At 51.0% G+C, this 21,848-nt stretch overlaps 10 non-coding genes across 10 annotated transcripts; all 10 read left to right on the forward strand.

Annotated features, from left to right (window-relative positions):
• The first annotated feature begins 47 nt into the window (after positions 1–47).
• On the forward strand, positions 48–119 carry Trnaw-cca (transfer RNA tryptophan (anticodon CCA)). The gene has a single exon. It is a non-coding gene; the product is annotated as a tRNA-Trp (tRNA).
• Positions 120–483: 364 nt separating this feature from the next.
• Trnaw-cca (transfer RNA tryptophan (anticodon CCA)) lies at positions 484–555 on the forward strand. The gene has a single exon. It is a non-coding gene; the product is annotated as a tRNA-Trp (tRNA).
• Positions 556–6,828: 6,273 nt separating this feature from the next.
• On the forward strand, positions 6,829–6,900 carry Trnaw-cca (transfer RNA tryptophan (anticodon CCA)). Its single transcript has one exon. It is a non-coding gene; the product is annotated as a tRNA-Trp (tRNA).
• A 376-nt stretch (positions 6,901–7,276) lies between these two features.
• Trnaw-cca (transfer RNA tryptophan (anticodon CCA)) lies at positions 7,277–7,348 on the forward strand. Its single transcript has one exon. It is a non-coding gene; the product is annotated as a tRNA-Trp (tRNA).
• A 376-nt stretch (positions 7,349–7,724) lies between these two features.
• Positions 7,725–7,796, forward strand: Trnaw-cca (transfer RNA tryptophan (anticodon CCA)). Its single transcript has one exon. It is a non-coding gene; the product is annotated as a tRNA-Trp (tRNA).
• Positions 7,797–8,172: 376 nt separating this feature from the next.
• Positions 8,173–8,244, forward strand: Trnaw-cca (transfer RNA tryptophan (anticodon CCA)). The gene has a single exon. It is a non-coding gene; the product is annotated as a tRNA-Trp (tRNA).
• A 376-nt stretch (positions 8,245–8,620) lies between these two features.
• On the forward strand, positions 8,621–8,692 carry Trnaw-cca (transfer RNA tryptophan (anticodon CCA)). The gene has a single exon. It is a non-coding gene; the product is annotated as a tRNA-Trp (tRNA).
• Positions 8,693–9,068: 376 nt separating this feature from the next.
• On the forward strand, positions 9,069–9,140 carry Trnaw-cca (transfer RNA tryptophan (anticodon CCA)). The gene has a single exon. It is a non-coding gene; the product is annotated as a tRNA-Trp (tRNA).
• A 1,266-nt stretch (positions 9,141–10,406) lies between these two features.
• Positions 10,407–10,479, forward strand: Trnaw-cca (transfer RNA tryptophan (anticodon CCA)). The gene has a single exon. It is a non-coding gene; the product is annotated as a tRNA-Trp (tRNA).
• Positions 10,480–10,841: 362 nt separating this feature from the next.
• Trnaw-cca (transfer RNA tryptophan (anticodon CCA)) lies at positions 10,842–10,913 on the forward strand. Its single transcript has one exon. It is a non-coding gene; the product is annotated as a tRNA-Trp (tRNA).
• Positions 10,914–21,848: the final 10,935 nt, after the last annotated feature.

Raw genomic sequence — 21,848 nt, forward strand, 5'->3', positions numbered from 1 at the left:
ATAAAACGGAGGTATCCTATCCGTAATTTAGAGCACTGTAGCTGTGCGGCCCGGTGGCGCAACGGTAGCGCGTCTGACTCCAGATCAGAAGGTTGTGTGTTCGAATCACACCCGGGCCAGGAATATAACCGTTTCGTTTTTTCCTTTTTATTTCTACTTACGATATTACCGTTTCCACAGCTGGAGTTTCACGTGGCGTCTTCTAGGAAACCGAATAATAGCACCACGTCTTATCGCAAAGTCCACCATCCTGCCAACTTTCAAACCCATGGCGTTGGTTCCCGAAACGTATATTACACTCACAAAGCGCACGACTTCCGGGGTCCCCTTGGACTGCAGTAGCCACATTTGCGCACCGACCCCATACTCTCGAAACGAACGTTCTCCAAACAGAGGCTACGTAACAGAACTCAATGATTGTCGACACCAGCAATTAATAAAACTCAGGTATCCTATCCGTAATTTAGAGCACCGCAGCTGCGCGGCGCGGTGGCGCAACGGTAGCGCGTCTGACTCCAGATCAGAAGGTTGTGTGTTCGAATCACACCCTGGTCAGGAATGTAACCGTTTCATCTTTTCCTTCTTTTTCTACTTGCGATATTACCGTTTCCCCAGCTGTATTTTCACGCGCAGTCTTCTAGGAAGCCGAATAGCACCACGTCTTATCACAAAGTCTGCCATCCTGCATACTTTCAAGCCCATGGCGTTGGTTCCCGAAACGTATATTACACTCACAAAGCGCACGACTTCCGGGGTCCCCTTGGACTGCAGTAGCCACATTAGCGCACCGACCCCATACTCTCGAAAGGAACGTTCTTGAAACAAAGGCTACGTAACAGAACTCAGTGATTGTCGACACCAGCAATAGGTCATTCTAATAAAACGCAGGTATCGTATCCGTTATTTATAGCACCGCAGCTGTGCTGCCCGGTGGCGCAACGGTACCGCGTGGGATTCTGCTTCCGGTAGCGCTAGCGTGCGGTCGCAGAATGTCGAGCTCCGCCCAAGGAGCAGCTTCAGCGGGCCTTTCGGTCTGCGGTAACAGGATATTTGCCCAGGATGCTGATGATTACCAAGTACTTTTGCCATAGTTTCCTTCAGGTCAGTCGGTTTTAAACACGTTTTTTTTTCATGCCGACATGCGTGCCCAGCCTTACCGCGTTGAGGACTTTCGGGACGTTTTGGCTCGTCTGGAACTGCTCCCCGACGTCGTGGCGTTGGGGGCGTACCAGATGAGTCACGTTTGGGCAGTGACGTTCAAGTCGGCGGAGGGTGTAAAGAAGATTTCTGCGCTCACTGATATCAAGGTGAAGGATCGTCGGTGCCTTGTTATCGACCCGTTTAATCAAGAAGCCCACCTCAAGCTTCACTGGCTGCTGCACAACGTGCCATACGACGCCGTTCGCGCAGCGCTGGCGCCCTACGGGCGTGTCGGCGAGGTGCGCAGGGAGCGGTGGCGCGTCGAAGGCATCCAAGACAAGGGCTTGACACTTCGTACGGTGTCCCTCAAGTTGAAGGCGGGCGTGACCATCGACGATCTGCCGCACGAACTTCGTGTGGCGGGTGACAAGGCCCTCGTCGTCGTCGCCGGAAGGGCCCCGCAGTGCTTACGTTGCAACCTCAAGGGGCACGTCAGGCGTGAAGGCAAGGTTCCGAAGTGTTCTTCGTGCCGTCGCTTCGGGCATGATGCAAGCGCCTGCGTTAAGTCCTGTGACAGCGTCACCGGTCCAGCGAGGGAGGACGACCTCCGCGAAAACCTCACGGATGATGCAGAAGCGGAGGAGACAGCTGCAGGAGTAGCCGACAAGGTGGTGAAGGATTCGACGTCGGCGGGGCGGGTCGAGGCCGAGGCTGGCCAGCGCGTTTCTGAAAAGGATGAGCCGGTCCAACCAAAGACGCTTCCCCCTCACGTCTCGTCGAACGAGGCCAACGGCAGCGGAGCGGCAAGTCAGGGGACGACGGAGGTGTCGGCTCGAGCAGCCGAAGCCGTGCAAATGGACCTGAGTGTGGCCGTGGCAAAGCGACAACGCGAAAGCAACGACACAGAGCAGGGTGACGGACTCACCAGCAGCGAGGAGCCCCCGGCTAAGGCGGTTTCAGTGATACGTCCGAGCTTCAAGCCGAAGCCCAATGTCCCACCAGACCGAACGAAAACTCCGGCTCCGCCCACTTAGGCAGCACGTCACTACGAAAGGTAGTCGCCATCCTGTTCCTCAGTGTTTGTTGTTGCGCTGCTGTTTTGAACTGCCAACGAACTAAACGCAACAGCGTAGTTCGGTCAAGGCAGTAATTTTGGAGTGGGTATTGTGTTCCTGATGTTTATGCTTTGATCTTTAGGTTTGACTGGGGGGAGGGTGGCAGTGCGTATTGCAGCAGCCGTGAATCCCGCCCCGCAGGCCATACGAATGTTTTATAATTGCGGGATTTTGGAGCGTGTATGGGATGTTTGCAGTTGACGAAGCGTCTTTCTTTTTCGTGCTGCATGAATGTAAGTGTTGTGCGATAAGTCTAGCTCCCTCCTAAACATGGTTTACTTGAGCCACCACGCTTAACGTCAGGGGATTTTCGGATCGGAGACGTCAAAATCAGGTGTATCGACTCGTAACAGATGAGGATTTGGACATCGTGGCCTTGTAAGAGACCATAGTTGGGAGGGAGGACCAGACCGATCGTACGGTGCGGCCCTTCATTGCGCGCTATGATGTGTGCGTGTCGCATGCGGTCGGGTTTTCTGCGGGTTGCGCACTTCTAATTCGGAGAAGCTTAGGGGCCGCTCTAAAGACCGCCACCGCCTCGGAAACGGTGCGGTATGTTGTGTGTGACTTGGAGTATTGTTCCAATGAATGGCGTGTAATGTGTGTCTACGGGCCCACCAATACAGCCGAAAGGAAGGCTTTCTTTGAAGAAATGCGTCCATGGTGTGAGACTAACGGCTCTTAATTTTAATGGACGATTATATTTGTTTGCTCAGCGCGCGATAAAAGCAGCACGACCAATTTCAGAGACGCCAGTACGGTGGTACTGAATGAGATAGTAGCCGGCTGCGCCCTGGAAGATGCAGGTGATAGCATGAGCAATGCAGGCACCGTTCGCTATACACATTTTGAGGGCAATAGTCATGCGCGGCTCGACAGGGTGTATTTTTCCGTAGAACTCTACCTGAATGTGACAATTACGAAGTGACCCCAGTTTCATTTAGCGACCATTGTCTGGTGTCGATAACACTAGGCAGGGCCGCTAAACGTGTAAACGCGTTCTCCTGGGGTTTGTGGAAAATGAACAACAAACTTCTGCAAGATGATCAATTCGTCGAGGCCGTTGACGCATGCGCACGGACCTCATTTAGCAGCTCAGGCGTGACGAACTTCATTCGGAAGTGGGAGCTGTTCAAACAAGAAGTTAAGCTAAAAGGCCTTGAACGTTCCTCCGCAATGAAGAGCGACGAGAAAAAGAAAGAAGCCACGCTACGAAGTAATCTCGACGCTCTTATTGTAGCAGAATGTAAATCGCCAGGGACGTGCAGAGATGACATACAGAATGTTAAAGCACAGCTCGAGGTATTAGATGAGGGCAAATATCATGGCGCGCTTGTTCGCGCAAGAGCAGAAAAGATGCTGCTGGGAGAGGCGCCGACCAAAAGAGCCTTATGCTCCGAGAAAAAGTACGCTCGCAGAAATGCGATAGCGGAAATAGAAAGCGAAGGCGTCTTGTACAAGGACCAAGCCAGCATAGAACGCTGTTTTTGTCACTTTTACGACAAGCTGTTTGCACGTCACGCTATTGATGTGGCGTTTAAGGATGAATTTTTGAGATTGTTACCATGCCTAAACAAAGAGATGTCAGCACTGCTCGAAACAGACATAACGGAGAATGAAGTAAGAAAAGCTATAGAGGAGTTGAGCCCGGAAAGACGCATGGCCCCGATGGGCTAAGCGCTGCATTCTATAAAAAGTTTAAAGAGTGCCTAAGTCCGGTGTTGTGTACGTTATACGCTGAGGCGTATCAGAATGGTGTGCTGCCACCGTCTTTTCATGAGTCGCACACCATTTTTATTCCTAAGTCAGATGATGACGCCAAACTCCGAGCTGTATCTGGGTATCGCCCAATCAGTCTCACTAATGTAGACTATAAGATTCTAATGAAAATTCTGGCGAGTCGTTTGCAGACTGTTATTAGGGACATCGTTGGACCGCATCAGACATTCGGTATAAAGGGGCGGTCGATAGTAACGAACATTCATACTGCTCGAAGTGTTCTTGAGTGTTGCGACAGCACTCAAGGTTCTCTAGCAATGTTCCAGGTAGACCTGGAAAAGGCGTTCGATCAGGTATCACACAAGCTCCTTATAGCCATGTTAGAGCATATAAATGTAGGGGCTGTTATTCTTCAAGGAGTACGCATGGCGTATAGTGGGTGTTCAACTAGCCTCGTTGTGAACAAGTCGCTCAGCAAAGCAGTGCAGGTTCAACGTGGCGTACGTCAGGGTTGCCCATTGTCCCCATTGCTTTTCTGTGTATATGTAGAAGCGTTTTGTTTGAGTGATATTGGAAGCAAAACCATCAACGGCTTTCGACTACAGTCGTGTGAGGTGCGTGTGTTGGCCTATGCCGACGACATTGCACTTTTCTTTATTGATAAAAGCAGCATAACCGAAGCTGTAAAGACACTAAAGGCCTTTTGTAAATACAGTGCCAGCAGTGCGAACTGGCAAAAATGTTTAGGTTTCTGGCACGGCCAATGGGAAGAAGCCCCGGAGGTGTTTGAAAGCATAAGCTGGCAGACGACGCCAACCAGATACTTAGGTGTGCCTCTCGAAAACTACGAGGACAGTGATCCCTATTGGCGCAGACAGACAGCTGAATTGCGCGATAAAGCAGAAAAATGGCAAGGCACTGGGCTCTGCATTTTTGCAAGAGGCTCAGTCTGCAATGTGTTCTTGATAAGTAAAATATGGTACGTGCTCCAGGTGTTACACTGTTCGCGTGCGCATCTGCAGGCGTTGCACCGTGTTTTCGCCGTGTTGATTTTTGCGACAGGTTGTCAATCGTTTTCTCTTCCTTCGGGATGTACAAGACCCCTTTTTGCGTACTGTTTGCCAAATGAAGTTGTCTGTGGTGTTACCCGATTTTTTTATAGCGTCAGCATGTTTCCCTGTCTTGATAATGAAGGGATACTTCCGCGAAGTTGTTCAAGCGACCCAGTTTTTGCGTGCCCGCTTCACGATGGAATACCTATGTAGCGTCACGCGGAAAAAATTGTATAATGATCTCGTTGACTCTATTTCCAGTTCCACTGTACCGGTCAATGTACCGTGCAGGGCCGGGCCAGGATGTGCTTAAACGCGTGAAAACTATGGCGGTACCGCCATGGGTTAAAACGTTCTTTTTTAAGCTCCACGCGGGTGTCCCAACAGTCAAAACGTGGCGAAAAGAGAAAGGACTGTAAGTTCCGTGGGGGGTTGACTGTTATCCGTGCAAAAAGCCGGAGTCAGTAGGACACGTGTTTTTAAAATGTTGGGATGGGGTCTTTTTTTGGGACGGGCTTCAGATGATATTAAAGAAAGATTTCCCTCTAGACGCCTACGGAATCAGGTTTATACCCATCGAGAATGACGGCGGGTGATGTGGTGATGGTTTTGGCTCTGCACGGCATTTGGAAATCTCGCATGGCTATACGCCACCGCGATGTTGATGCTAAACGTTCCAAGGAATACTTTGGAGAAACTGTTCGTTTGATTGTAGAGGTTTGGAAGACTCAGCCTGACCCCCCGGAATGGCTTCCAGTAATGGAGTCGCTGACAAACCTTAAGCAGTTTTAGCCATTTCCTGCTAGCAAAAGACTGTTAGCAGTTTTATCAGTGTATGTTACAGCTTTGTGTTCCTGTTTTCCTTGCTTTGTGTGCTTGTTCTCTGTCAGAGTGTGGCAATAAAAAGAAAAAAAAAAAAGCAACGGTAGCGCGTCTGACTCCAGATCAGAAGGTTCTGTGTTCGAATCCCACCCGGGTCAGGAATATAGACGTTTCCTTTTTCCTTTTCATTTCTACTTGCGATGTTCCTGTTTCCCCAGCTGGAATTTCACGCGGCGCCTTCTAGGAAGCCAAATAATACCCCACGTATTATCACAAAGTCTACCATCCTGCCAACTTTCAAGCCCACGGCGCTGGTGTACGAAACGTATATTACAGTCACACAGCGCACGACTTCCGGGGTCCCCTTGAACTGCAATAGCCACATTTGCGCACCAACCCCATGCTCTCGAAACGAACGTTCTTGCAACAGAGGAGCTATGTAACAGAACTCAATGATTGTCGACACCAGCAATAGGTCGTTCTAATACAACGCAGGTATCCTATCCGTAATTTAGAGCACCGCAGCTGTGCGGCCCGCTGGCGCAACGTTAGCGCGTCTGACTCCAGATCACAAAGGTTCTGTGTTCGAATCACACCCGGGTCGGGAATATAGCCGTTTCCTTTTTTCCCTTTTTTTTTGTACTTGCGATGTTCCTGTTTCCCCAGCTGGATTTCCACGCGGCGTCTTCTAGGAAGCCTAATAATAGCACCACGTCTTATCAGAAAGTCTACCATCCTCCCAACTTTCAAGCCCACGGCGCTGCTGCACGAAACGTATATTACACTCACAAAGCGCACGACTTCCGGGGTCCCCTTGAACTGCAGTAGCCACATTTGGGCACAGACCCCATGCTCTCGAAACGAACGCTCTTGCAACAGAGGAGCTATGTAACAGAACTCAATGATTGTCGACACCAGCAATAGGTCCTTCGAATATAACCCAGGTATCCTATCCGTAATTTAGAGCACCGCAGCTGCGCGGCCCGGTGGCGCAACGGTAGCGCGTCTGACTCCAGATCAGAAGGTTGTGTGTTCGAATCACACCCGGGTCAGGAATATGGCCGTTACCTTTTTTCCTTTTTATTTCTACTTGTGATGTTCCCGTTTCCCCAGCTGGATGTTCACGCGGCGTCTTCTAGAAAGCCGAATAATAGCACCACGTCTTATCACAAAGAATACCATCCTGCCAAACTTTCAAGCCCATGGCCTTGGTGAACGAAACGTATATTACACTCACAAAGCGCACGACTTCCGGGGTCACCTTGAACTGCAGTAGCCACATTTGGGCACAGACCCCATGCTCTCGAAACGAACGCTCTTGCAACAGAGGAGCTATGTAACAGAACTCAATGATTGTCGACACCAGCAATAGGTCGTTCGAATATAACCCAGGTATCCTATCCGTAATTTAGAGCACCGCAGCTGCGCGGCCCGGTGGCGCAACGGTAGCGCGTCTGACTCCAGATCAGAAGGTTGTGTGTTCGAATCACACCCGGGTCAGGAATATGGCCGTTACCTTTTTTCCTTTTTATTTCTACTTGTGATGTTCCCGTTTCCCCAGCTGGATGTTCACGCGGCGTCTTCTAGAAAGCCGAATAATAGCACCACGTCTTATCACAAAGTCTACCATCCTGCCAAACTTTCAAGCCCATGGCCTTGGTGCACGAAACGTATATTACACTCACAAAGCGCACGACTTCCGGGGTCACCTTGAACTGCAGTAGCCACATTTGGGCAGAGACCCCATGCTCTCGAAACGAACGCTCTTGCAACAGAGGAGCTATGTAACAGAACTCAATGATTGTCGACACCAGCAATAGGTCGTTCGAATATAACCCAGGTATCCTATCCGTAATTTAGAGCACCGCAGCTGCGCGGCCCGGTGGCGCAACGGTAGCGCGTCTGACTCCAGATCAGAAGGTTGTGTGTTCGAATCGCACCCGGGTCAGGAATATGGCCGTTTCCTTTTTTCCTTTTTATTTCTACTTGTGATGTTCCCGTTTCCCCAGCTGGATGTTCACGCGGCGTCTTCTAGAAAGCCGAATAAAAGCACCACGTCTTATCACAAAGTCTACCATCCTGCCAAACTTTCAAGCCCATGGCCTTGGTGCACGAAACGTATATTACACTCACAAAGCGCACGACTTCCGGGGTCACCTTGAACTGCAGTAGCCACATTTGGGCACAGACCCCATGCTCTCGAAACGAACGCTCTTGCAACAGAGGAGCTATGTAACAGAACTCAATGATTGTCGACACCAGCAATAGGTCGTTCGAATATAACCCAGGTATCCTATCCGTAATTTAGAGCACCGCAGCTGCGCGGCCCGGTGGCGCAACGGTAGCGCGTCTGACTCCAGATCAGAAGGTTGTGTGTTCGAATCACACCCGGGTCAGGAATATGGCCGTTACCTTTTTTCCTTTTTATTTCTACTTGTGATGTTCCCGTTTCCCCAGCTGGATGTTCACGCGGCGTCTTCTAGAAAGCCGAATAATAGCACCACGTCTTATCACAAAGTCTACCATCCTGCCAAACTTTCAAGCCCATGGCCTTGGTGCACGAAACGTATATTACGCTCACAAAGCGCACGACTTCCGGGGTCACCTTGAACTGCAGTAGCCACATTTGGGCACAGACCCCATGCTCTCGAAACGAACGCTCTTGCAACAGAGGAGCTATGTAACAGAACTCAATGATTGTCGACACCAGCAATAGGTCGTTCGAATATAACCCAGGTATCCTATCCGTAATTTATAGCACCGCAGCTGCGCGGCCCGGTGGCGCAACGGTAGCGCGTCTGACTCCAGATCAGAAGGTTGTGTGTTCGAATCACACCCGGGTAAGGAATATGGCCGTTACCTTTTTTCCTTTTTATTTCTACTTGTGATGTTCCCGTTTCCCCAGCTGGATGTTCACGCGGCGTCTTCTAGAAACCCGAATAATAGCACCACGTCTTATCACAAAGTCTACGATCCTGCCAAACTTTCAAGCCCATGGCCTTGGTGCACGAAACGTATATTACACTCACAAAGCGCACGACTTCCGGGGTCCCCTTGAACTGCAGTACCCACATTTGGGCACAGACCCCATGCTCTCGAAACGAACGCTCTTGCAACAGAGGAGCTATGTAACAGAACTCAATGATTGTCGACACCAGCAATAGGTCGTTCGAATATAACCCAGGTATCCTATCCGTAATTTAGAGCTCCGCAGCTGCGCGGCCCGGTGGCGCAACGGTAGCGCGTCTGACTCCAGATCAGAAGGTTGTGTGTTCGAATCACACCCGGGTCAGGAATATGGCCGTTACCTTTTTTCCTTTTTATTTCTACTTGTGATGTTCCCGTTTCCCCAGCTGGATGTTCACGCGGCGTCTTCTAGGAAGCCGAATCATAGCACCACGTCTTATCACAAAGTCTACGATCCTGCCAAACTTTCAAGCCCACGGCGCTGGTGCACGAAACGTATATTACACTCACAAAGCGCATGACTTCCGGGGTCCCCATGAACTGCAGTACCCACATTTGGGCACAGACCCCATGCTCTCGAAACGAACGTTCTGGAAACAGATGAGCTATGTAACAGAACTCAATGATTGTCGATACCAGTAATATGTCGTTCTAATAAAACGCAGGTATCCTATCCGTAATTTAGAGCACCGCAGCTGTGCGGCCCGGTGGCGCAACGGTAGCGCGTCTGACTCCAGATCAGAAGGTTTGTGTTCGAATCACACAAGGGTCAGGAATGTAGCCGTTTCCTTTTTTCCTTTTTATTTCTACTTGTGATGTTCCCGTTTCCCCAGCTGGATGTTCACGCGGCGTCTTCTAGAAACCCGAATAATAGCACCACGTCTTATCACAAAGTCTACGATCCTGACAAACTTTCAAGCCCATGGCCTTGGTGCACGAAACGTATATTACACTCACAAAGCGCACGACTTCCGAGGTCACCTTGAACTGCAGTAGCCACATTTGCGCACCAACCCCATGCTCTCGAAACGAACGTTCTGGAAACAGAGGAGCTATGTAACAGAACTCAATGATTGTCGATACCAGCAATATGTCGTTCTAATAAAACGCAGGTATCCTATCCGTAATTTAGAGCACCGAAGCTGTGCGGCCCGGTGGCGCAACGGTAGCGCGTCTGACTCCAGATCAGAAGGTTTGTGTTCGAATCACACAAGGGTCAGGAATGTAGCCGTTTCCTTTTTTCCTTTTTATTTCTACTTGCGATGTTCCTGTTTCCCCAGCTGGATTTTCACGCGGCGTCTTCTAGGAAGCCGAATCATAGCACCACGTCTTATCACAAAGTCTACCATCCTGCCAACTTTTAAGCCCATGGCGTTGGTGCACGAAACGTATATTACACTCACAAAGCGCACGACTTCCGGGGTCCCATTGGACTGCAGTAGCCACATTAGCGCACCGACCCCATACTCTCGAAACGAACGTTCTTCAAACAGAGGCTACGTAACAGAACTCAATGATTGTCGACACCAGCAATATGTCCTTCTAATAAAACTCAGGCATCCTATCCGTAATTTAGAGCACCACAGCTGTGCGGCCCGGTGGCGCAACGGTAGCGCGTCTGACACCAGATCAGAAGGTGGTGTGTTCGAATCACACCCGGCTGAGAAATACACCCTTTCCTTTTTTCCTTTTTATTTCTACTTGCGATATTACCGTTACCCCAGCTGGATTTTCACGCGGCGTCTTCTAGGAAGCCGAATAATAGCACCACGTCTTATCACAAAGTATACCATTCTGCAAGTTTCAAACCCATGGCGTTGGTGCACGAAACGTATATTACACTCACATAGCGCATGACTTCCGGGGTCCCCTTGGAATGCAGTAGCCACATTCGCGAACCGACCCCATACTCCCGAAACGAACGTTCTTCAAACAGAGGCAACGTTACAGAACTCAATGATTGTCGACACCAGCAATTAATAAAACGCAGGTATCCTATCCGTAATTTAGAGCACCATAGCTGTGCGGCCCGGTGGCGCAACGGTAACGCGTCTGACTCCAGATCAGAAGGTTGTGTGTTCGAATCACACCCATGTCACGAATGTAACCATTTCCTTTTAGATGCGACGCTGATAGGAGGATCTCTTGCCGGCGGCCCTGTCCTGCGTGCGTCGTCCTCCGCGTCCGCACAGCTGCGTCTCTCCTCCCCTCACCCCCTCTGCTCTCTCCGATAGCGAACACTCTCTCTCTCTCTCTCTCAACATCTGCAGGCCCGTGGCGCACTCTCACTCCGCCGGTTGCCGGCGCTGCTCGTGGCGCTGCGCGCTGTGCGCATCTCCTCTCATTCGGCTGCGCTGCGCTTATACGCGGAGTGCCGCGCTCCGGCCGGTCTGTCTGTCGACGGTCGTCCGTGCTACGCTGCTCTCTCTCTCTCTCTCTCTCTCACTCCCTCTCTCTCTCTCTCTCTCTCTCTCTCTCTCTCTCTCTCTCTCTCTCTCTCGCATTACCCGACGATTGCTCACGCAATTCGAGTAATCGACCCAACGGAAACGCACAATGGATCCCCCTTCAGCGTCGCATCACACCAGGGTTCCCGCGAGGGGAGGTGGGCGTAATTTTTTATTTTTCCTTTTTATTTCTACTTGCGATATTCCCGTTTCCCCACCTGGGTTTTTACGCAGCGTTTTCTAGGAAGCCAAATAATAGCCCCACGTCTTTTCTCAAAGTCTACCGTCGTGCCAAGTTTCGCGAGCATGGCGTTGGTGCGCGAAACGTATATTACACTCCCACAGCGCATTACAATCGGGTTCCGCTTGTAGTGCAATAGCCACACTCGATCACCATCACCATGCTCTTGAAATGAACGCTTTTGAAACAGAGGCTATCTCACAGAATTCCAGGATGATAAAACGCAGACATTGTATCGTTATTTTATGACATCAGAGCTGGGCGGCCCGGTGGCGCAGATATTCTACTTGCGGATTACGAGTGGAGCGGTCGCAGAATGTCTGGCTCCAGCAATGGGGCGTTTTCAGCTAGTTTACCGGTCGCGGTAACAGGTTTGAAGAAGACACCCAGGATTATGCTATCGTTTTGCCACCACTTCCAACAGGGCCAGTTGTTTTAAACAGTTGTTTTTCGGGCCAATATGAAGGGACGGCCTTATCACGTCGAAGATTTTCGAGTCGCGTTAGTGGAACGAGGCCTGCTAGGTGAAGTGCTTGCGCACGGCCCGTCTCAGATGAACCACATCTGAGCCACAACTTTTAAGACCCCGGATACATCGCAGAAAATGCTCACTGCGACCGAAATAGTTGTGAAGGGACGGAAATGTGTTGTTATCAACCCGTGGGACCGTAATGTCTGCTTGATTCGTCACTGAATGCTTCACCACGTAGGAGACGACGATATGAGGGTGGCGTTCACCCCGTACGGCAACATCATCGAGGTGAGCAGGGAAAAGTGGCGTGTGGAAGATTGCGGCAGCCAGTGCAGCATCACACATGTAGACGTGTTCAGGCTCAAGGCTGGTGTGTCGCACGAGGGTATCCCGCATCAACTACGTATCGCCGGTGCCAAGGCGCTCGTTGTGGTGCCAGGCAGGGCCCCGCTCTGCCTTTCGTGCCAACGCGCAGGTCCCATCATGAACTCCAAAAAATGATTGAAGAACTACAGTCATAGAGTTTTACCGTGGGGATTAAGATAAATATGAATAAATCAATTAATGATAAATAAACGTGTTGAACGTGTTCTCTCCCGCATACGTAACGAAACACTGCAACAAGTAAAAGAATATAACTGCTTTGACCAGATGGTCAGTGCTGACACCATGCACGAGAAAGAAATTTGGCGCAGGATAGGATTGAACTAAGAAGCACTAGGCCAGCTCTCACAACTAATGAAAAGCGAGCTACCTCTATCCCTAAATTAAGGTATTCAATCAATGCATCCTGCCGGTGATGACATACGCAGCGGAAACTTGACGCTTTACTAACACTCAGAAAGCAAACTTAGATCTGCCCAACGTGCCATGGAGCGACTAATGATATGAATAACGCTTAGGGACAGGAAATGAGCAATCTAGATTAGAGAGCAAAGTCGGGTTGAGGGCATCACAGTTCAAAGTATGAAAAAGAAATGGGCTTGGGCTGGCCATGTAGTACGACGACAACAGGTGTACCACAAGGGCAACAGAATAGACACCGAGAGACGGAACTAGACGAGGAAGGCTATTAACTCGATGAAGAGACGAAATAAGAAATTCGGAGGCAAAGAATGGACTCGGGCAGCGCAGGGCAGACGCGGGTGGCGATCAACGAGAGAGGCCTTCGTCCTGCAGTGGACCTGAACAGGCTGTTGTTGTTGATGATGACAAATGCTTCAAAGTAATCGGGCAGAATGCGACTTCGGGTTGTGGCTACATTCGGGCAACCGTGCGTGACGAAATTCAAAGCGTGAGTGATCGGATAAAGTTCTGCTTCAGTTTAAAGGGACACTGAAGTGATTTGTAAACATTGCGGGATTACTAGCGCAAATTGTAGTTCGGAGTCCGTAGGCATTGTTTCGACCACTCTGGCCGCGTTTACGCGAATTTAGTTAGTAGAAAAATCAATTCGAAAATGCTGTCCTCCTCTCTTTACGCTCGCCCATTTTCTGTGGCGTTTTCGTGTGACGGCAGCAGGAGATGAGCTGGAAAATGGCTGCGCTACTGCATGGTTCGCCGACCAGCCGGCCTACCGATCGAGTCAGTCGGCCCAGCGTTTCGTCCGCCGGCCGCCGACGGGTCGTCGCTATTCGCTCGCTCAATTGACACTAAGCCACAACACCTTTGTGAATGAAAGAATGTGCCTTTCCTTACTTTGTTAGTTTGTACACTGTGTCGCTCCACACAAGCGCTGCACAAGTGCACATGCGACACTTCGCTGACTTTACGCTAGTAGGAAAATCTAAGGCCAATTGAAGGCGGGAGAAGAGTCAGCGAAGTCAATATAGGTACTAAGAAAATAAAATCACCTGAAACTTTTACTGCACAGCGCAAAACTAGGGAGCAGGAAGCACTTTTTGCGCTGGGTAAACAAGCACAGCGGTCAGCAGCACGACCGCACATCTGCGAACGCTTTTCCGTCAAAGAAATGCAATTGCTAGACGTGAGATATTGTGGAAGTTTGGGGGACACTTACTGCACGAGTGATATACAACAAATAGTCACATAAAGTACTTAAAATGCTTAAAATAAATAAAAGTGTAAACTGGCCATACATTATAAACCTTATATATCCAAACCAGCCAGCGCCGGCCCGTGGCCTAGCGGTCTGAGCCGCTGGAATTTGTTTTGAAAGTCGCACGTTCGAATCCCCGAGGGTACATGTATTTTTTTTTTTTTTGCAAGTTGATTTTTTCGTATGCGGCCGATGTTTTCTGAACATAGTTCACCATTTTTGGGCCGTAACGTTCACTGCTCCACGAGCGAGATCGCAGAACGCGCGCATACTGACAATGACGCGCTAGCGAGTTCTCGTTGGCGTGCTGTTGCCACAAGCACCGACTGCTTGCGGGAAGTGGGCCCTGGCCTGAATCAGCAACCCTTGGCCTGGTGCGAACTAGCTTTTTACGAACAGACATGAGTGAAGCAAGCTCCGAATATGCGGGAAAAGCGCATGGCATTTGAGAGTCTGCGGTGACGCGGAGGGTGTTCATCCACTGCGTAGGCCTCGTCTAGTGATTTCTACGATTCCAAGCCGCCCTGGGAGGTTTATCTTAGACATTTGACAGCCGACAACATGGCAGAAGCGCGGCACGGCGATAATTGAGAAATCGAGAATGCCCATCCAACAACGCCATCAGATGTCAACCATGTTGTTTTACAGAACCGAAACCGAAACCGAAACTTTTGATTGCTAACCTTGGGCATCGTCCAATCACGGTGCCCCCCCTCCTGACGTCACAGCCTTTAGTTGGTGCGGCCGCCGCAAACCGCGCATAGTAGTTTTTCTTCTTTCGCGCTTTGTAAAATAATTACCGATTTGTCAACCGGATAAACGATGAATAGTGTGTTAATTTGAGCCAGTCTACACAGTGCAAGCAAGAACGGGAGCTTGACAAATTCACTTCAGTGTCCCTTTAAGGAGCATGTGGAATGGAAAAGCGCATGGGATCCATTCATGGGGGAAGATCTACGGATTTCCAGGCTGGGCTCACAACGAATGAAGGGATGCTAGAATCAGTAAATATATCAACTTCTTGGGTTCATTTGGTTCTTTTGAAGCATGGCAGTTTGAATGATACAAGTACGGCGAGAGCTATACGAGGTATGTGGCTTCATGGAGGACGGAATCAGTAATGATGACAAGGGGCGGGGGGGAAGCAACGACGAGTTGCTGTGCTTCGCGTTGGTGAAGGGGGGGGGGGGGAAACAGTGTGTGTAGAACATGTCGGCCGGTAGGCGAGAACGCACCGTAGACGACCGTAGGCGACTGTTGCAACCGTGTCATCCCAGCGCCGACACCAGTAGTTGCGACCGGGCGGGGGCACCGGATCCGAGCTCCGTGGCCTCCGACATACGAGTGGTAGCGTGTATGATGCGAGCGGCCAGCCGCTGTTGCAGCCGTGAAGAAGTCCAAAAGCCGTAGGCTAACGTAACTGTTTACTTCATAGCGAGAGGTGAGCCGAAGCCACAGAGCAATGCCCCGACGGGCGAGGTTACAATACAGGACTCGAGCAGAGCGACAGCAGGGATTCGCTGCTCAAACAGGAATGGGTTATAGCGCTTGCGGGGCTTCTATTTTATACCCAAGAGCGTCAACGGTCAAAACGCCAACAAGTAGCAACACGCCACGAACGTCAGACACACACAACACTCTTTCCACAGTTCGTGAGTCGCCGGTAGCTTCGGCGCACGTTGAGTCCGAGAGAGGGGAGAGAGGAGGATTCCGCTGCGACCGACGGGGCCTCTGTGTCCTTGAAACATGCCTGGGCGTGTTCAGTCGGCGCGCTATCGAATGTTGATCGCGCCGATAGCGAAGCGTCTGAGCCAGGCATGTCGAGGCGTGAATGTATGACTCACCGACATGCTGGCGCCTGACGGCTGTGGGGCGCACGTCCTTGAAACAAGTCTCGACGTGCCGCTGGAAACCGCCGGAGGCGCGTTGAAAAGCGAGACGTCTGGCCCGGCATGCCGAGACAAGAAAGTATGATTCACCGACACGGCGGCGCCTTGGTCGAAAGGCGCACGTAGTGGCTTCGCCGCACAGCCGAGGAGTGATGCGGGAAAATACGGCGGCGCTGGCCGATTCGTAACATCTTCTCCGCCGGGGGTCCGAGATCCCGATGGATAAGGGTCTTCAACCGTTGTCCGGACGGATGCTTTCGAAGTGAAGTGCTCGGCAGACGCTCGACTCCAGGCCTGGGCTGTACGACACCGTGCTGGGGCTTCACAGGGCCGATCCCTGGGCGAGTAGTGGCTCACCAGGAACATCTCTGGCTTGGTCAGGCAAGCAACAGAACAACACAGGAAGAGACAACCGCATCGCCGGCAAGTGCGAAGACAAATCCACACTCAAGATCTACCAGGCTTTTAGTGGCGATAAAATACGCTAATACCTAACTACTCTAGTTATATTTTAGCCCAGCAGTAATTTAGACAAGTGAACAAACTTGAAAGGTGACATTTCGCGTGATTGGAAATGTCCCACAAAAAAAGAAATGTAATCGTAAAGGGCGAAACCTGCTTCAGGAAAAACAATGAATTTGAAAAAGCCAGGCGTCTACAGGCCACTTCTCGCGCCGAGAGCTGCGATTTGAGCTATCGTCATTCCCTGAGCTTTTCGCTTTCTGTACCGCACTTTAGGTGTGCCTGCTTTCTGAAAGTGACTGCGACCGGTCGAAAGCACATCGGCCCTCTTCCGAGACGTGTCTCGAGCGCGCGGAGGACACTGCTCTAATTTCCACCGCTCGAGCAAGGCGTGCGCTTTCGTTCTCGGCCGCTGCGTGGTCCGCTGAGACCCGACGCAAAGCGAGCGTGCGGCTCTGCCACTTGGCAGGCGCGTATGAGAGCTCTGGCCGCATTTGTTTGCGACACTGTCGGCAAGCGAACACCGCAGGGTGTTTTCGCTCCCCTTTCCGGCTGTCAAGGCCAATTTAGGCACGGGCGGCCCGGTCTCAGAAGACGGCTCATCCCCAGGCGACACCAGAATGGCTATGTGCTCGGCTGGCCGTTGCCTGACATCGAGTATCTATTTTCCGGTGGAACGCTAGCGACTCGCTCCGTTGTGGTGCCGTCACTACGCTTGGCTGCACCGTGAACATCGTTCAGTGTCTCGACTGCCGGCTCTGCCCCAGCGTTGCTAGGTTCAGAACTCGTGTCCGGAGAAACAACAGGCGTTTCAATAGACTCGGGGTGCCTCCTTCCGCTAACGTCTCGGTTTAGGCTTTCCCGCGGAACGCGGGTAGCCCCCGAACTGCGCGCGTTCGGGTCGACAGCCGTTTTCAAGGCCTCCCGTGAACTTGCGCACTTCGAACATGGCGACGAAACATCTCTACTCACAGTAGGGACCTTACACACAGTGTACTTACGCTGCCCTCTGTCGTGAGCCTCCGGAAATGCCAAATCATCGCTTTCTGTCTGAGTCTCGCCATTCCTCACAGAGGTGGCGATACTATCGTTACTCGAGCTCTCCGCAGCGAGCCCAGCTGGTGCTTTCCTCGGGAGTTTCTCAAAATTGTACCCCTTGTCGCTTAACAGCTGATCCGACCTGTTCGAGAATAGGTACCTGTACTCCGGAAGAAGTTGTGGGGATACTGCTACTTGCGTCACAAGTTCACCAAACGGACCTGCGATGCTGACCTTAGCAATCGGCAGGTGCACGTTTCGTGCTTCCACAACCTGCTTCACCCAAACACACTGCCCCGTTAGCTGATCCGGTTCAACGTACGAAGGGTGGACCATGTCTACCGTCGCCGCGGAGTCGCGAAGAACTCGGCACGGTTTACCGTTGACGACAAGCTCACGTACGTACGGCTCTAGAAACTGCCTGCTGTCCTCACTCTGATCTAGCACGTGAAAGGCGAGTTTTCCTTTCTTACAACCGGCAGCGAAATGTCCCGTCTTGCCGCAGTTGTAACACGCAGCCTGTCTGCGCGCTTCAAAAGCTTTCTTTCTGCGCTGCTCCTCAGCGTCTGCTGCTCTCTTTTCGTTATCGTGGCCAGTTTCTCTATCCACGACAACGACTTCCCTTGCTCCATCGTCTTCCTGGGGAGCTCTGCCTTTCGGCCCTGACTTATCAGGCCTCGACCTGAACTCTTTTTGGCCGTCCTTCGGCCCCTGCGCACCTCGTCGTGCGACGAACTCGTCGGCTAGCTGAGCTGCCTGATCCACAGTATTTACCCCTGGCCTATCTTGCACCCAGAGTCTCAGGTTTTCTGGAAGACGGCGGTAAAACTGCTCAAGACCGAAGCACTCAACGACCGAAAGCCTTTGCCTCTTTGAGCCACTCTTCCATATTTGCCCTCAGCTTGTAGGCGAACTCCGAGTACGACTCGCCCCTAGCTTTCTCGGCTCCACGGAACTTCTGGCGAAACGCCTCTGCTGACAGCCTGTACTTACGCAGGAGGCTAGACTTGACTTTCTCGTAGTCCTCCGCCTCCTCCTTTGGCAAGCGGGCCATCACGTCGGATGCCTCACCTGGCAAAATCGTAAGCAGCTTTTGCTGCCATGAGTCTCGGCTAAACTATGCCCTCTCACACGTACGCTCGAAGTTGACCAGAAAAAGACCGATGTCTTCTCCTACCTTGTAGGGTCGCATTAGGTCACACATTCGCAACGTAGGTAGCTCAGTCGCCACAGAGTGCACGTTGGCGCGCTGCTGTCACTCTCACGCCTAGATCGGGATTTCTCGATGTCTAGACGTTTCATTTCCAGCTCATGCTGTCGCTCCTGTTCTCGCCCTCTATACTCGCGTTCCTGTTCTCGCTTTCTTTCCTCGCGTTCCTCACGCTGGCGCCAAGCCTCCGCCTCTGCAGCGTGACGTTTAGCGGTCTCCCTGCCATTGATCGTCTCAATGCACTCAGACAGCTCGTCATCGTCAGCCCCAACAGCGAGTATAGCCTGTATCAGCTCTGGCTTTCTCAGCGCGTCCGTAACATCCAAGCGCAACTCTTTTGCAAGCTCCAACAACTGCGGTTTTTTCAACGCCTTCAAATTCATGGCCGGTCTAGAGTACTGCTTTCCCACTGCTCCAAAAATGTTTTGCGCGAATAACCCACGCGACAAAAAACACCCGCCCTACCAGCTGTCCTCAGAAGCCTGGTAAGACTCAGTGAAGAAAAGTCCCGCACTCACCTTTGACCACCGTGAATTCTGCGAAGTCTGAAGCCGCCTTGACGTCCGTGGTGTTGGGTCTCGCACCACTGGCTCCAGGTGTTACGAAGTTGTCATCCGACCGCTGCCAACCAGTTGTTCCAACCGTGTCATCCCAGCGCCGACACCAGTTGTTGCGAACGGGCGGGGGCACCCGATCAGATCTCCGTGGCCTCCGACACACGAGTGGTAGCGTGTATGATGCGAGCGCCCAGCCGCTGTTGCAGCCGTGAAGAAGTCCAAAAGCCGTAGGCTAACGTAACTGTTTACTTCATAGCGAGAGGTGAGCCGAAGCCAAAGAGCAATGCCCCGACCGGCGAGGTTACAATACAGGACTCGAGCAGAGCGACAGCATGGATTCGCTGCTCAAACAGGAATGGGTTATCGCGCTTGCGGGGCTTCTATTTTATACCCAAAAGCGTCAACGGTCAAAACGCCAACAAGTAGCAACATGCCACGAACGTCACAGACACACACAACTCTCTTTCCACAGTTCGTGAGTCGACAGTAGCTTCGGCGCACGTTGAGTCCGATAGAGGGGAGAGAGGAGGATTCCGCTGCGACCGACGGGGCCTCTGTGTCCTTGAAACATGCCTGGGCGTGTTCAGTCGGCGCGCTATCGAATGTCGATCGCGCCGATAGCGAAGCGTCTGAGCCGGGCATGTCGAGGCGTGAATGTATGACTCACCGACATGCTGGCGCCTGACGGCTGTGGGGCCCACGTCCTTGAAACAAGTCTCGACGTGCCGCTGGAAACCGCCGGAGGCGCGTTGAAAAGCGAGACGTCTGGCCGGGCATGTCGAGACATGAAAGTATGATTCACCGACACGGCGGCGCCTTGGTCGACAGGCGCACGTAGTGGCTTCGCCGCACAGCCGAGGAGTGATGCGGGAAAACACGGCGGCGCTGGCCGATTCGTAACACGACCTAGTCAATCGTAGGCGAGAATGCATTGCGAGAACGCAGTGGGAGAGCACATGATGATGGGTTTCCACAAAGGCGCATAAAGCGCCTCAAAGGAATAAAAACGGTTCCCAAGGTTGGAATCGAACCTGCGCCCCTTGCGTTATGATGCCGACGACTACCCGACGGCGTCATTCCGGTGGTTTGAATGACACAGTTTGGACTTTGAACTTTGATTTTGACTCAGGTTGCACGGGAGAAAGCTTGGCGTGTTAATCATCTTTGTCTTAAGAAATGGGCTTTGATATTTATTTCAGGCATTGCGTTTCGAGGAGGCGTTGCGTGGTTGTGCAAGTTTGGAGCTCTATAGCTTGGCTGCTTGTCTAATGATTTTAGCGATTTTGGTGCGTTCACCCGGTTTGATTGAGCGGTAGGAAGTAGCGTATGTAATTCGGCTTACCGAAAATACTCGCACTATTTGTAGGGTGTCTTTTCCCTTGGGGCCTCAGCGTTCGTATGTGATTCTGCTGAGGGGAGTGAGAAATTCGAATGGGTAACAGTGCTACCGTGACAGACATACATGTGTCTATCCGTACCACAACAGCTTTGTGACGCAGCTGCAATGACTGGAGGGCGGCGGCTTTTCCCTGTGATTTGTTAGACAAATGTGACTGATATTTATTTATGAAGCCAGCTGAAACGAAACGTCGCATTGTTACGCGGTCGTTTGAGCAGTCCAACGTCGTGTAATTTGACACGAGATGACTCCAATAAAACACTGTTTAAATCAGTTTTCCGTAACCATACCTTTCCCGTATAAGTCCACATTTTGAGAGCAGACGGGAATTCCTAATTGTTTGCGACTCCATGCACAACAATATTGCAAGTTAAAGGCCCACGAATAAACAGCAGCAAAAAGTATCTCAATTTATTACAAGTTCACGGTAAACTTGCTCATTGAACAAGTAAACTAGACATTTTGTAACCATGCATAGTGTATTCTTGGACGCCAATCAGAGTATTGTTTTTTTAAATCATGTATACATTACATTAGGAGCCACAGATCATTCGCAAGAAAGTTGGCTAGGTCGCAAAGCCTATTAAGTCTACCTTCCCTACGGCCGCCGGAAAATGTTAAGACTTTAGGGGGTATCAGTAAACACTTTCGTTGGAAAAGGCTAAAATGTTTATTTAGGAAATTCTCAATTGCTTATATCGCAAGCCCGTTCAGATAACAAACTGGTCTTCGCTCATATATATGTATCGCTTACCAAACTCTACAAAGTAATTTATGGTTTGTCCGAATTAATTCCTAAGCGGGAGAATCTGGATTTGCGCCCATCTACATATTTTTGGGTTTTGCTGAATCTGTGGTATGCCCATTTACATATTGGCACACCCGCGATTCGCCAGGTTGATCGTGACGCAAACCGCTCCCATGGTGTCGTCATGGTACGTGCGCTGGTATGGTTGAAGTGAGAGGTGAAATGCAATGTTTAATTTGTTAGTTATCACCAATTTATCCTAGGCATCTTTCACGCCTAAAAACCGCTTGGAAGTATACTGTGGCACAGCTAAAGCGACTGGTTGTCTTTGGTGTCCCTTTAACTGGCGGTAACAATGTTTCGGGCGGAAGTTGCATCGTCTTAACAACACACTGAATGCAGTCATCGGGCATTGAATTTATTTTTCCCTACCTTCAGCCTTCTTTCACTTACATATTTATTTAAACAGCGAGAAATATTTTGTACGTACTTTGTGTCATTTTGAATGGGC

This window comes from Haemaphysalis longicornis, unplaced genomic scaffold (assembly GCF_048455015.1).
Source record: "Haemaphysalis longicornis isolate Haplotype H1 unplaced genomic scaffold, Haemaphysalis longicornis Haplotype H1 scaffold_1, whole genome shotgun sequence".
Lineage (NCBI taxonomy): Eukaryota > Metazoa > Arthropoda > Arachnida > Ixodida > Ixodidae > Haemaphysalis > Haemaphysalis longicornis.